The sequence below is a fragment of the Cyprinus carpio genome, chromosome B25, assembly GCF_018340385.1.
Source record: "Cyprinus carpio isolate SPL01 chromosome B25, ASM1834038v1, whole genome shotgun sequence".
NCBI classification, from domain to species: domain Eukaryota; kingdom Metazoa; phylum Chordata; class Actinopteri; order Cypriniformes; family Cyprinidae; genus Cyprinus; species Cyprinus carpio.
The window spans coordinates 5,297,781-5,309,869 of NC_056621.1; the positions used below are offsets into that span (position 1 = coordinate 5,297,781).

The 12,089-nt window shown below is 38.3% G+C and overlaps 1 pseudogene; it reads left to right on the forward strand.

Moving 5' to 3' along the window:
- The window catches only part of LOC109045640, a 638,390-nt pseudogene that overhangs the window by 420,082 nt on the left and 206,219 nt on the right, over positions 1 to 12,089 (forward strand).

The following is a 12,089-nucleotide window of genomic DNA, read 5'->3' on the forward strand; positions in this document are numbered from 1 at the left end:
CGACCAGGCGTGGGGTGTACGTTTAACCAGCCAACCTACTCACTGATAGCCTTCAAGAGCACTCGTGTCTGAAGTGCTGTGTCTGAAAGTGGAGCAGCTATCAATCAAAGATGCTCTTTCAGTGCAAAACGACTGACTGTCACTCAGCCTTCTTTCTTGCAGTCTGATAGCTCCTCAGGTCTGCCGTTACTCTAAGGTTGACAGGAAAAGCTGCGATAGAAATGACATATTCAAGTGAGCCGTCAACGTGGGCTTTCTTTTGTTTTTCTTTTCATTTTATAGCTCAGTCTGAACAAGATGCTTTGAGAAGAACCAGCTCCGTTGCCAGTTTTTCCTATGTATTCATGCGAATGCAGTACACTTTTACAAACAGTACGTTATTCAGGCGATTCAGTGAAAAACATTTATGTATAGGGTAAGTCCACTTTTAAGTGAGTGATTAAATTTGTTTTTTTTATGAAATGGTTTGGTTTTATATGGTAAATGAAAAAGCTTCAGTATAATGTACTAGCAGTGTGCTTGTTTGCATGCAAATTCACAATAGCGGGTGGTCCTGGTGTTCTGGTGAATCTCACAAAGAGATTGCAGCATGGGATATGGGGGCATGTGTGGTCACATGGCAGAAGGACTCAGCCAGACAGAAGCTCTCAGTTTGTGGACATTAACAGCAAACAGGTGCCATTTAGCCACGTTCCCAACTGAAAAGACCAGATTCCTAGAATGAATTCCCATGTTCCCAGGTTTGTTAGGTGCTGGTCCAAATGATGTGGCCAGCATGGTGATGCTGGATGGCAAAAGAAGACTTGCTGGAAGGGCTAGTTAAGTAGTTTGCTTGGGACACTGCTACCAGTATGCATAACACAACCAACTATGCTGGTCATTTCAACAGGGTACTCAAGATAAGACTATGCCAGGGAATCAAAGTCTTTCCTTAACTCCTGCAATAAAGGTAACACCTTGAGGACAAGAAAGTGTTAGGCTAAGCATTAGATACAAGTGAAATACTTCTGTTGCCTGTTAGCACTGTAGTTAGCCCAATATTTAACAGAAGTAGCATCATCTGGTAGCTAAGCAGCAACAGTACCAATAAACTGGTGTACATGTATGGTTGTTTCTTGTTGGGCTGATGTGTCTGGCTGAGTTCTTTGATGTCTCTCTGAACCTGTGTTGTGCTGTACAGCACTGTGAAACCACCCCATGCATGCAGTAGACAGTTTGAAGCATAGAACGCATGGAGGGGGTTGTTGAGTTTGATTTGCAATTAGTTAACTGTCAACTGGCTAACCATGCACATAACAAGTACATGACAAGGCAACACTAACCAAATCTAATCTGTGCGTACACACCACATGCTGTACATGCACCTCAGCTATCTGTCCATGAATCTACTTTAAGAAGCATATTTATTCACAAGCAAACCTTGGCAGAGAGTCTTTATCTAGAGTTTGAAGGCCTTGCTCTGAGGTTTTACTGAAAGCTCCTTTTCTCTTCAACTGAAGTTTATGAAAAGCCATGGAGCCATAGCCAGCATGTCTTGGAGGCGTGGCCTTCAGTGTCGGCCCCTTGCCCCTGCAGTCACCCTTGTCTCATGGCAGCAGGTCCACTCTACCCATCCCATCCTCATCTGTAGCATGGACAACAAACTAACCAATCAGAGGCCCTCGCTCCGCAGTGCTGTGCTGAGACGCCTGCTCAAACTGTGTACCATCCATCTCTCATTAAAACTCTATTTAATTTGAACTCTTCTTCTTCACTTCTTCTTGATCTTGCTTTCTCTCTTCTTCCCCTTCTCGTTCTTTTTTCATTTCTAATACTCTATCCTTCTCACTTTACCTTCCTCTTCCTCCCCTTTTACTCTTCATTTTCTGCTTTGTATTCCATTGTCTCTTTTTCTGCACCTTCCTCTCGTTCTTCCCTTCTCCCTCTTCTTCTCGCTTCCACTTCCTCTGCCCTTCTCCTACATCTCCCCAATTTCATCTTCAATTTATCCCTCCTAATTCCTCTTCCATTGGTTCCTTTCTGTTTGCCTCTTTTCCGATTTCTACTTCATCTTTTCTCTGCTACTTCCCTGTCCTTCCTCATCTCTTTCTTGCTCTCCTTCAATTAACACATTTTTGTTTCATCTCCCCCTTCCTTTTCTGCTCCTTATTCTATTTTCCTTCCTCATCCTCTGCCTTTCTCCTTCCTCTTCCTTCTCTTTACCTTCATTTTCCTCTTTTCATTTGTCCCTTCTTTTTCTTCCTCCCCCTTCTTTTATCTATTTTTCTTGCTACCTCCACTCTTTGCATTTTTCTTCCTCCCCTTTACCTCTTTCTCCTCCCTTCCCCATCCTGTGACTTTCCTCCTCTCTTCTCTTCCTTCCTTTTTTCTCCCTATCTTCCTTCTCGTCTATTCCTGTCCTCTTCCATTTCTCTTCTTTCTTTTCTCCACAATCTCACATATTCCTATGCAGTGGTCTCATCTGACACCCACCTACCCACCACTTTCTCTATGCTGTCTCATTTCTTTCCTCACTTTCGATTTTTTGAACTTTTCATTCTTCCCCTTCTCTCTCCTCATAACTCGCTTTTTTCCCCCGAAACCTGAGTGTTTTAAAGCTGTGGTTTTCATTTAGGTGCTCGACTGGACACCATTGAAAGGGAAAAAAGATGAGACAATGGCTATTTCATATATGATATAAGATAAAGTTAGTTTGAAGTGACACTAAACAATCATGATTCTAGTGATGCACACATCACCAACATAGAAACTTGACTGAAGAAACTTCATTTGCATTTGCATGCCTTGCATGGGAAACTATCTGAGAAAACAATGTAAGTTTATTGAAAACAGTTGTAAGAAAAATAGTTTTTTCATCAAAGCGTTCTTAAATATATCTGATGCAGAGTATGATATCATTACGATGACATACATATATGTACTGCAATATATGTAGCAATTGTTTTTTTATTTTTGCAGACATTTTTTGCCTTTCCCCAAACTATGATCTCTGGTGTTTTTTAAACACCCTGTATCTATTAGTAGCAGCAACTGAGTCGGCCATTCGACTTTTTGATGAACAAATTGAGATGCAAATAGTGAAAAAAAAAAATGCACTTTAACTTTTTCCTCAAACAGAGCAGGCAAATTTAATTTTAATAGCAGATTTTGAATTACAATACCAGCTATTATATAAATACGGTTTTATTTTCACAAAAACCCATATTTGTTCATAATAAATTCTGTTTCAAATGTGATTTTATGTTGGAATATAACACATGTGTATATCACATTTTTAAAACGTGTAACACTGTAGCAAAACACAGAAAATATACAATATAGAATGTATCGTGCAGTTGACAGAAAAAAAAAAACGTTCTTTCAAAAAAAAAAGAAACAATCAGTGGTACTTCTGGGATTGATTATGGGGAGACGTAAATGCAGTGCACATTTATGCAAAAAATACATAGTGCGAATGACAAAAACTGTAAATATGAACCTTGCATGAAATAAATTTTGTATCCCAATCTGTATATAGGACTCTGGTTTTCTTTGAACAGAACATGCATACATGACATCCCCCCCCCCACCCCCCGGGTTGTTCTTGGCAATAAGCTGTGCCTGTCTTGTGATGTCTCTTTGATCTTTCACCCCTATCTTTATCACTGAGCTGTTTTTCCCGGCAGCTATTTTTGGACAGAATACCGTCTGTATTTAAAGTTGCAATATGCACCAGTGTTACTATATCTCAAATTCAATATCGGCTGAAATAATAAAAGGATGCACACAATCACACTTGGATCTGCGTATTAAGGTCAGAAAGGTTCCAAAGAAGAGAGCGTGTGTGACCTCCCGTTAAAGCAGGGGGATCTGAAACAGGAGAGCCGATTGGCAGGGACTAGCCCCGGTGATCATGCCCCTGTTTCGCACCACCGGTAAGCAACGCCACAAGTCATTAACCAAGCATGTCACACCGTCCCACTGCATACAAAACCAATCACAGCATGACCTGATGAGTGAATCGTATTAACAATAACCTGTAGACTTACACCGGATCTGAATGAATGCAGCATGGGAGAGTGCATGGTAAACCCTGAGTTTACCATGAGCCTGTAAAGAAGGTCATATTCACCTGCTTTACACACATCACCCTGATTGCTTGCACGGTTCGAGGGACAAACTAATCCCACCAACCTTCGTGGCATCTCTGCCCACCCCCCTCCCCATGGTTCTGTGCCGTGTTGCGTTTCGTGTATTAATATGATTTTCTTTGTTGTTTGTTGTTGTTGTTTTTTCGTGTAGACGGTTCGTTTTTTTTAGAGACCCAACGCGCCACCAACAGAAGCAGACAAACCAAACCGATGCGTCATGTGTGTGTAATGGTTTACCAACCACTAGGTGTACCAACCACTATGAAAGGGTCAAACAATAAAAGCCACATTCCCCCACCTGATAGTACCGTATTTAGCGACGTGTGTGTAGTGTTGTGCGTTTGTTGGTAGATTAGCAACTTCTCTTTCGAGTGTGAGACAGAGAATTAATTCAGCGTAGAGGTAGACACCGCAACCAAAAGTAGGCCTGTAGTTGTCAGCCGTATGTAGCGTTTGTTTTGTTTCGTGGGGTTTTTATTGTGCTATCGTGCTGTTGCAGTGTCCTGGTTGTTTTTTTTTTTTTCCGTTCGTGAGTGTCAGTTTGTGTCATGGTGCTTGTCGTGTATTGTTGGTGAAAACCTGACCTTTCTTTTATCATGTTGAAGTGTTTTTGTTTTAGGTTGTTTAATGTTGTAAAAACTGTTATTCCTGTCATAAGCACATTTCAGTTGTGGGACAAAAAAAAATGCCCAATCTTTGTGCATCATGTTTGCTATGGAGAAAAAAACTGAGCAATTTGTTTTCCCCCCGTATTTTTGTACTATTGTATTTACCAAGTAGAAATGCCTTTGCACCTGTTTGCAACCAATTCACGGTTTTACTTCCTTTCTGTTATAAAAAAATATCCTTTGATATATTTTTGTAGCTCACATGACGGTGCTGTTAACTTTAGAGATGCACCACGTACCAATTCAGAATGGCACTGAATCCCAGGGCTCCGCTCCACAATGAAATCGCTCTGATTCAAAATTGACATGGCTATTAACATTATAAATTATTATTTATATTTTGGACGTTTTAATCATAAGTCGATCGGTGTCTGATTGGCTCTGAAAAATATGTAGCCGCTTAACGTTGATTTAATACTACAGAGGTAGTGTTGCATGTTTTTTGACAGACAAACATGTTACTGTATTTTTGTTGACTTTGAAATCAAGTATCTTTTTGTAATAGGAAAAAATTGGTTTTTGTGCACAAAGTTATGAAACCCATGAAAATTAGAGGATCCCTGTTGTAATAAATAGTGAAAAATTACTTTTTAAACCTGCCTCATCGATAGTGTCTGATGGGCTGGGATTCAGCATAAAACTTATCGCATGAAAATTTGAATGTGTTCGTGCTGGGTTGGAATGCGGGTGTTGGATTTCGAACGGTAAAAAAACCTAAGGCCTTGTTAGTCACATTATTGGGACGCAAACTCAGAATTTTTGAATGAACTGGGCAACACATCTGAGTCTGATGAGGAAAATGTTTGATAAATGCTTAGTTTGCATTTGAAATTCAGTCTGAAACATATAACTATTTAGAAAGGCCACATCTTCGGCGGTTTTTCATAGACCACCATCCACAAGAGACAATTCCTTGTCCCAGAACAACAACACAACTCTTTTATTAGGGATTTAGCTGTAATGATTAACCGCGAGCCGTTGAAAATCGATTCAAATATGTGACGATTCCATCCGCTGAGATGCTAAACAAATCGCGATTAATTTAGGTGTAGGAGTTTTTATGAATGCATGTTTTGAGGGGAACTTACTGTCTTTAGAAAAGTTTAGATGGTATTTTTTCTGTTTTTTATCTTGCCTCGTAATAATGCATATTAAAGTGCATAAGTGCAGTGCTGCTTCATTTACAGCCGAAACCAAGGAAACACTTTAAGCACCACCTGCTGGCAGAGAGTGAATCTGCGTCTCATTCAGCTGATTTGCTGTTTCATGCAGCTATTTTTATGTATATTGGGTTCACGACAAAACTGAAAGTCAAAAACATTCTGTTTTTGCTCAAAATTCTAAATATATACAATCTAATTGGATAATTAAAAACTGCTCATGTTGCATGTATGCGCAATCTTTGTTTGGATCATGATTAAAATGCAGTGGTTTGCCTCTCATTTAAAAGGGAAGAGCACAGACACAAGCCTTATTTTTATTGTTATATGAAGAGATTTATTTTATTTGTGTTAAGTATTTGATTTTGGGCTTGGTTTTAAAATTTCAATTTAGTTTTGTTAATTTACATTTACATTATATTTACATTTTGTCATTTAGCAGACACTTTTATCCAAAGCGACGTATAAATGAGGACAACAGAAGCAATCAAAACAAACAACAAAAGCGCAATAATATGCAAGTGCGTATTTTAGTATATTATTATATAGTTATATTAATAATTTCACAAAGAAATGTACAGCATTTTGTCCAAGCAATAAGGACACATTTAATTCATAAATTGTCTTAATATATATTTTTGGTTTAAAAATATAATCCGGTGAATCGAAGTCGAATTCGTGAAATCGAAAATCGATGGAATCGAATCAAATTGAATCGGAGTTGAGTGAATCGTTACATGCCCTAGGGCTCCTTTATAGAGAACATACGGGTTTATGAATGGAAAAATAAACGGCAAGGAACCGATTACTGTGTCCTCAAGATTGTGTTGACAGTTTATTTTTCATTGTTTGTGAAAATGTGAATGTAAACCCAATTCTTTGGACCAAACTAGGCACTGCCAGTTGTATCATTGGGAATATCGACGTTTGGGTTGTTTTCCTTACAATCTATGCTGGACCTGTATCAATAAAAAGACCCAACCACAGCAGAGCAACAAACAACATTTTATAATAACAACCTCCGAGGGTTCACAAAGTCTTAGTGACTGCATGGTTTTTGGACAGAGTAAACATCGAAAACTTCCTGGCCAAAGGCGGGCATCCCCAACAGTGTTGCTGTTTTGTGAGAAGTTCCTACCTTGGTACATGTTTTCAGCACATTACAGTACATAGTAAATGGATAGTTATCTGAAACCAAGGTGGTGTCATTTTCCATTTGCTGTTAATTGATGATTACTGAACATTATTGTTTATGGACAGGCGCAAGATTTTGTTGTCGTTTTTCTGAAGAGAGAATTAAAAAACAAAACAATTGAGAAACAAAATATATGACCAATAAAAAGCACTAAAACACAGAGTTTTTTGGTTTGTTTGTTGTTTTTAAGCTTTGTTTTAAGGCAGTTGCCAGGATACCAAGAAAAATTCGTAAAACATTTCATACACACATTTAACACATTACTCCGTCTGGTGGGGGAGACACATAGAGGAAAAGCTACTACAACAACATTTATAAAAAAAACACCCCTGTCGATCATTCCGCGAAGTGAAGAACAAATCTATTGTCTAATGCGTTTGTATATACGTAGTATCGAAGAACTAATTGTACGTTTCCAATGACAAGACATCATGTTGAAGCTACTAAGGCTGGCCATGTGTCTTCTTCTCTGAGAGTGAAGAGTGTAGTGAAAAATCCGAATAAAAATGACAGGGAGCTCTCATAAATAATTGTATTGTATGGCATGTTATTTTTGGGGAGGGGACAGACACAAAATATTACATTCTCTAATATTGTGACTGTTGATTGAAGGTTTTGTTTTTTTTTTTTTTTTTTTTTTGGAGTAAATATATTTTTTGGATCACAAATTATTTTTGTTATTGTCTCTTACAAAAAAATAATTTTATTTCGAACCCACTGACAATAACAGATGGCTGCTGTGTCAATAATATTGAAAAATCACTATTTTAACCCCCCACCCCACCCCTACCCCCCCCCCCCCCCCCCCCCCCCCCCACCCCCCACCCCCCCCCCCCCCCCCCCCCCCCACCCACCCCCCCCCCAACCCCCCCTCCCCCCCAACCCCCCCCCCCCCCCCCCCACCCCCCCCCCCCCCCCCACCCCCCCCCCCCCCCCCCCCCCCCCCCCCGCCCCCCCCCCCCCCCCCCACCCCCCCCCCCCACCCCCCACCCCACCCCCCACCCCCCCCCCCTCCCCCCGGCGGCGGCGGCCTCCCCCCCCCCCCCCCCCCCCCCCCAGGGCATTTCATTGGAAAGCAGAAAAACTGTGTTCAGGTTAACGCTTCCACAGTGAAAGGTTATTTAAGGGTAAATTCTCTATCAGTTCTGTGAGGTAAAAGGTCAGAGTAAATGATCACTTGACCGTCCATCACCAGTAAAGGAAGAGTTTAATGGCCATCTTCAGTCAGTGAATTGTTAAAACCACCAGAGAGAATCAATTTGCAATCTCCTACGACTTTGATCTAAAATCTGTCCTTTATATAGCCTATAATAAGTCCTTTCTGAATAAGTGCAATAAAACCTAACGTGAAGAAAACAAATCTTGTCACAGTTTGAGAGCCAAACGCTCAAACCTGTTCAGCTTGTGTTGATTTCTCTGTGCTCTTCAATCGGGCGGTGGTGGCGCTCGGTGTGTTCTGGGGTGAATGCTCCTGATCCAAAGCCAAATCAGGAAGGGCCGTAATGGTCTCTGAAACAAGGGAATTGCTGCGGTTGTGGGATGTCACAGAGGGAACCATCTCCACACATTTTGTGTTCATGAAAAAAAAAAGTGCCACCAGGGAGGACCAATCCGATACCCCTATAGAGAAACAGAGAACTTATGTTCCATGACAAATGTTACCGACTTGAGTTTACAACACAAGAGAAAAACATTTTTATTTTGGATAAACAATAAATTATTAAATTATGTAAAAATTATACATTTATAGAAATGTTTGTATAAGGAATTATAAAAATACCTCTTCAATTTAGACAGCAGGCAGGGCAGACAGAACAGATAGAGAGATCATTTAATTAATTTGATTTGCATTCATTTTTATCATTTAAAAAATTTAACTTAATTTTTTAAAATACTAATTGTTAAGTGAAAAAAGAACACAAAAGACATTTAGAAGAAGGTTTCTTTTTTACAACTTAACAAAAATGATGTACATGATTAAAATTATACATAATTAGTAGGAATGTTTTATTTTATAAAATATAAGACTTTCTTAGAAACAGACAGATAGAGCGGCAGCAGACTAGGCTTTATGTTAGAATTTATTTACTAAATAATTTTTGTTTGAAATTCATGTTTAAAGTTTTCTTAAAAATTAACCAAAATATATTTACACAAAAAGACCATTTATAGATAGATTATATCTTTAAATAAATTTATTTTAAATAAATTTTAATCATTAAATGCATAAAATGTTTTTTACAAAATAAAAAAAGCTTCAAATATTATTATAAAATATTAATTATTAAATTAAAACAATATAAAAAAGTAGATATAAAGTAAACCTCATTATTAAATTATTATTATTACAATAAAATAAACACAAATGATTCAAAACTAAATAACAAATACACTTTTATAAAAATAATAATATTTTTCTTTTATTAATAAAGACCTTTATAATTTACGATGATGGAGGAAGTTTATTTATGTTTTAAATGTATTTTAATTTATGTTATTGTAGTATCAAAGCAGTATAAAAATGGAAAGACATGATTTAAGATACATATAAAATTGTACCAATTATACATACTAAAATGTTTTACATTTATAATTATAAAGTTTTGAAATAATTGATAATGATGCCGTTATGGCGCTTGGCAACTCCAAAGTATGTGGTTGTGTACAACACAGCACAATGGCGAATCAGTCGGACCAGAGACGTCTTGGACTCAAAACCTAATACACGCGTCCAGCGGTGGTGTGGTCAAGCCTGCATCCGCCATGAGGCATGTGCCACGGCAACATGGTTAAATAACAAGGCCCCATCGCCACGGCAACCAGGAGGAGCATGCTTTCTCAAGGGTAAAACTGGTTATTGTCACCGACATCCCTGTACTCTGTTAACTTGGTACACATGCGTCTTACCAATCCATTGTTTTCTTGTCATGTAAGTTATCTATGATTAGCAAAAATCATGAATTACCATACAAAAAAAAGTTACAAAAAAAGAAAGTAGGCACTAGTGTGCACGAAAATGACTGTTATGGAAGATAAAAAGGCCATAAAAAACATCTGGTTTAGTGAACATTGCCTGTGTGGCTAACGTGATATTCACACATGTGGAGCTCTAGTGTTTAGTGATCTGACACAGCAAACTGTTCCATCCGGTGCAAACACCACTTACAGACCATGAAACATAGAACGGCATTCGATCTAGCCATAGAGATATGAAAAAAAAAAGACTTCGCTGAAAGGCTTTAAAGAGATGGTGAACACGGTTCACCCCTGTTAATCTCATGAAAGACGGAAGTGGCCTTGGTGCTTAGAGAATCCCTGTGTGATCCCAGGTGCAGTGCTGGATGTTGATTCCTTGCTCTATTGTACCAAAGACCTCATGATTGTGCCCCATCACACAAAGGAACAAAAGATTCCCCACAAAAGAATCGCATATTGTGCACCGAAACTGACATTGTGAAGATAAAAGGACAAAAACATCTTGTTTAGTGCATCAAGTCCTTGTGGATAACGGAATATTCACAAAACAGAGCTCTACTAGGGTTTAGTTTGATGATGCATCGATCAAACCTGTTCACCACTGGCAACACTTACATACCATGAAACATACGAACGGCATTCCGAGTCTAGACAAGAGAATATGAACATAATACGAGACTTCGCGTTGAACTTTAAAGAGATGGGTGAACACGGTCCCACGTTAATCTCATTTAAATGACGAAGGGTGTCTGTTTTTACTTAGTAATGCTGTGTGATGTCCGCAAGGTCCATGGTGCCTGGGATTTTTATTCTTTACGCTGGTGGGTGTGTGGGTGGTACCAAACCTCATGATTTTGCCCCATCACACAAAGGAACAAAAGATTCCTCCCCACAGAAACCAATACTGTTCTTTTAATAATCCACATATGGTAGTGTCAAGGGGGGATGGGAGGCGGGGGAGAAAGTTTTTGGCACTTTACAACAAAGAAATTTTAGGAAGTCTCATGATCATTTTGATTATTCACTATAAAATTACCATGGGCACATTTTGTTTTTAATTCACAAATATTACACACAATACTGCTTCATTTATGGAGTGGACAATATCACTACTAGAAGAGAATGTAATATTATATTAACCAATCTATATATTAACAATGCCAAATATATATATTATATTATATAGGGGGGGGGGGGGGTGGGAGGATACACATATATCATATATAGTATATATATCACTTTTATCTATTCTTATAAATATATTCTATTACTAGTAACATTATAAATTATAGATGTGTAAACTGTACTTGCTATATGGTTAAGGGTAGGAGTTGGTTCCAAAACATGTTGCATTCATAATTTAGGTATTATTGCATAATTAATTTATGTAATGCGATCATTTATTGTTATTACTATAGAAGTACATTGTAAAGATGTAACACCGGAGCACCGACATAAAGTTTATGTTATTGTGGTGTGTGCGACACCCTAATTAACACGATAAGGGTAATTGTCATTATATTTATTGATTATCATCAATACTGATAATTCGATTTTAAACAGTGAGGTAAGTGGAGGGGTATGGTGATATCCCGGATTGTTTGGGCTAGTTTTTCTCTGAAAATGTAGGATTAAATTACTGGAGGTTACTCCTTTTAAATGTAATCTAGTAACTTCTTCTGATTACTTTATTTCAAAAGTAACTTATTACAATTACTTACATTTTAGTTATGTAAGTAGTATAGTATTTACCATTATTAGTTACAATAATAATGAATACAGGTGAACAGTACGTTATGTGTCACGCTAGCCACAACATCCCAGCATAAACGCGCCTCCGTGTAAATATTTGTTATGTAAAGCATCAGAATGGCACACAACCACTGTTTATGTTTTTTAACTTAATGCGGGAGCATAAGGCTGCTGCGTTACATGGTTTTGGCATGGCAGAGAATGCTCT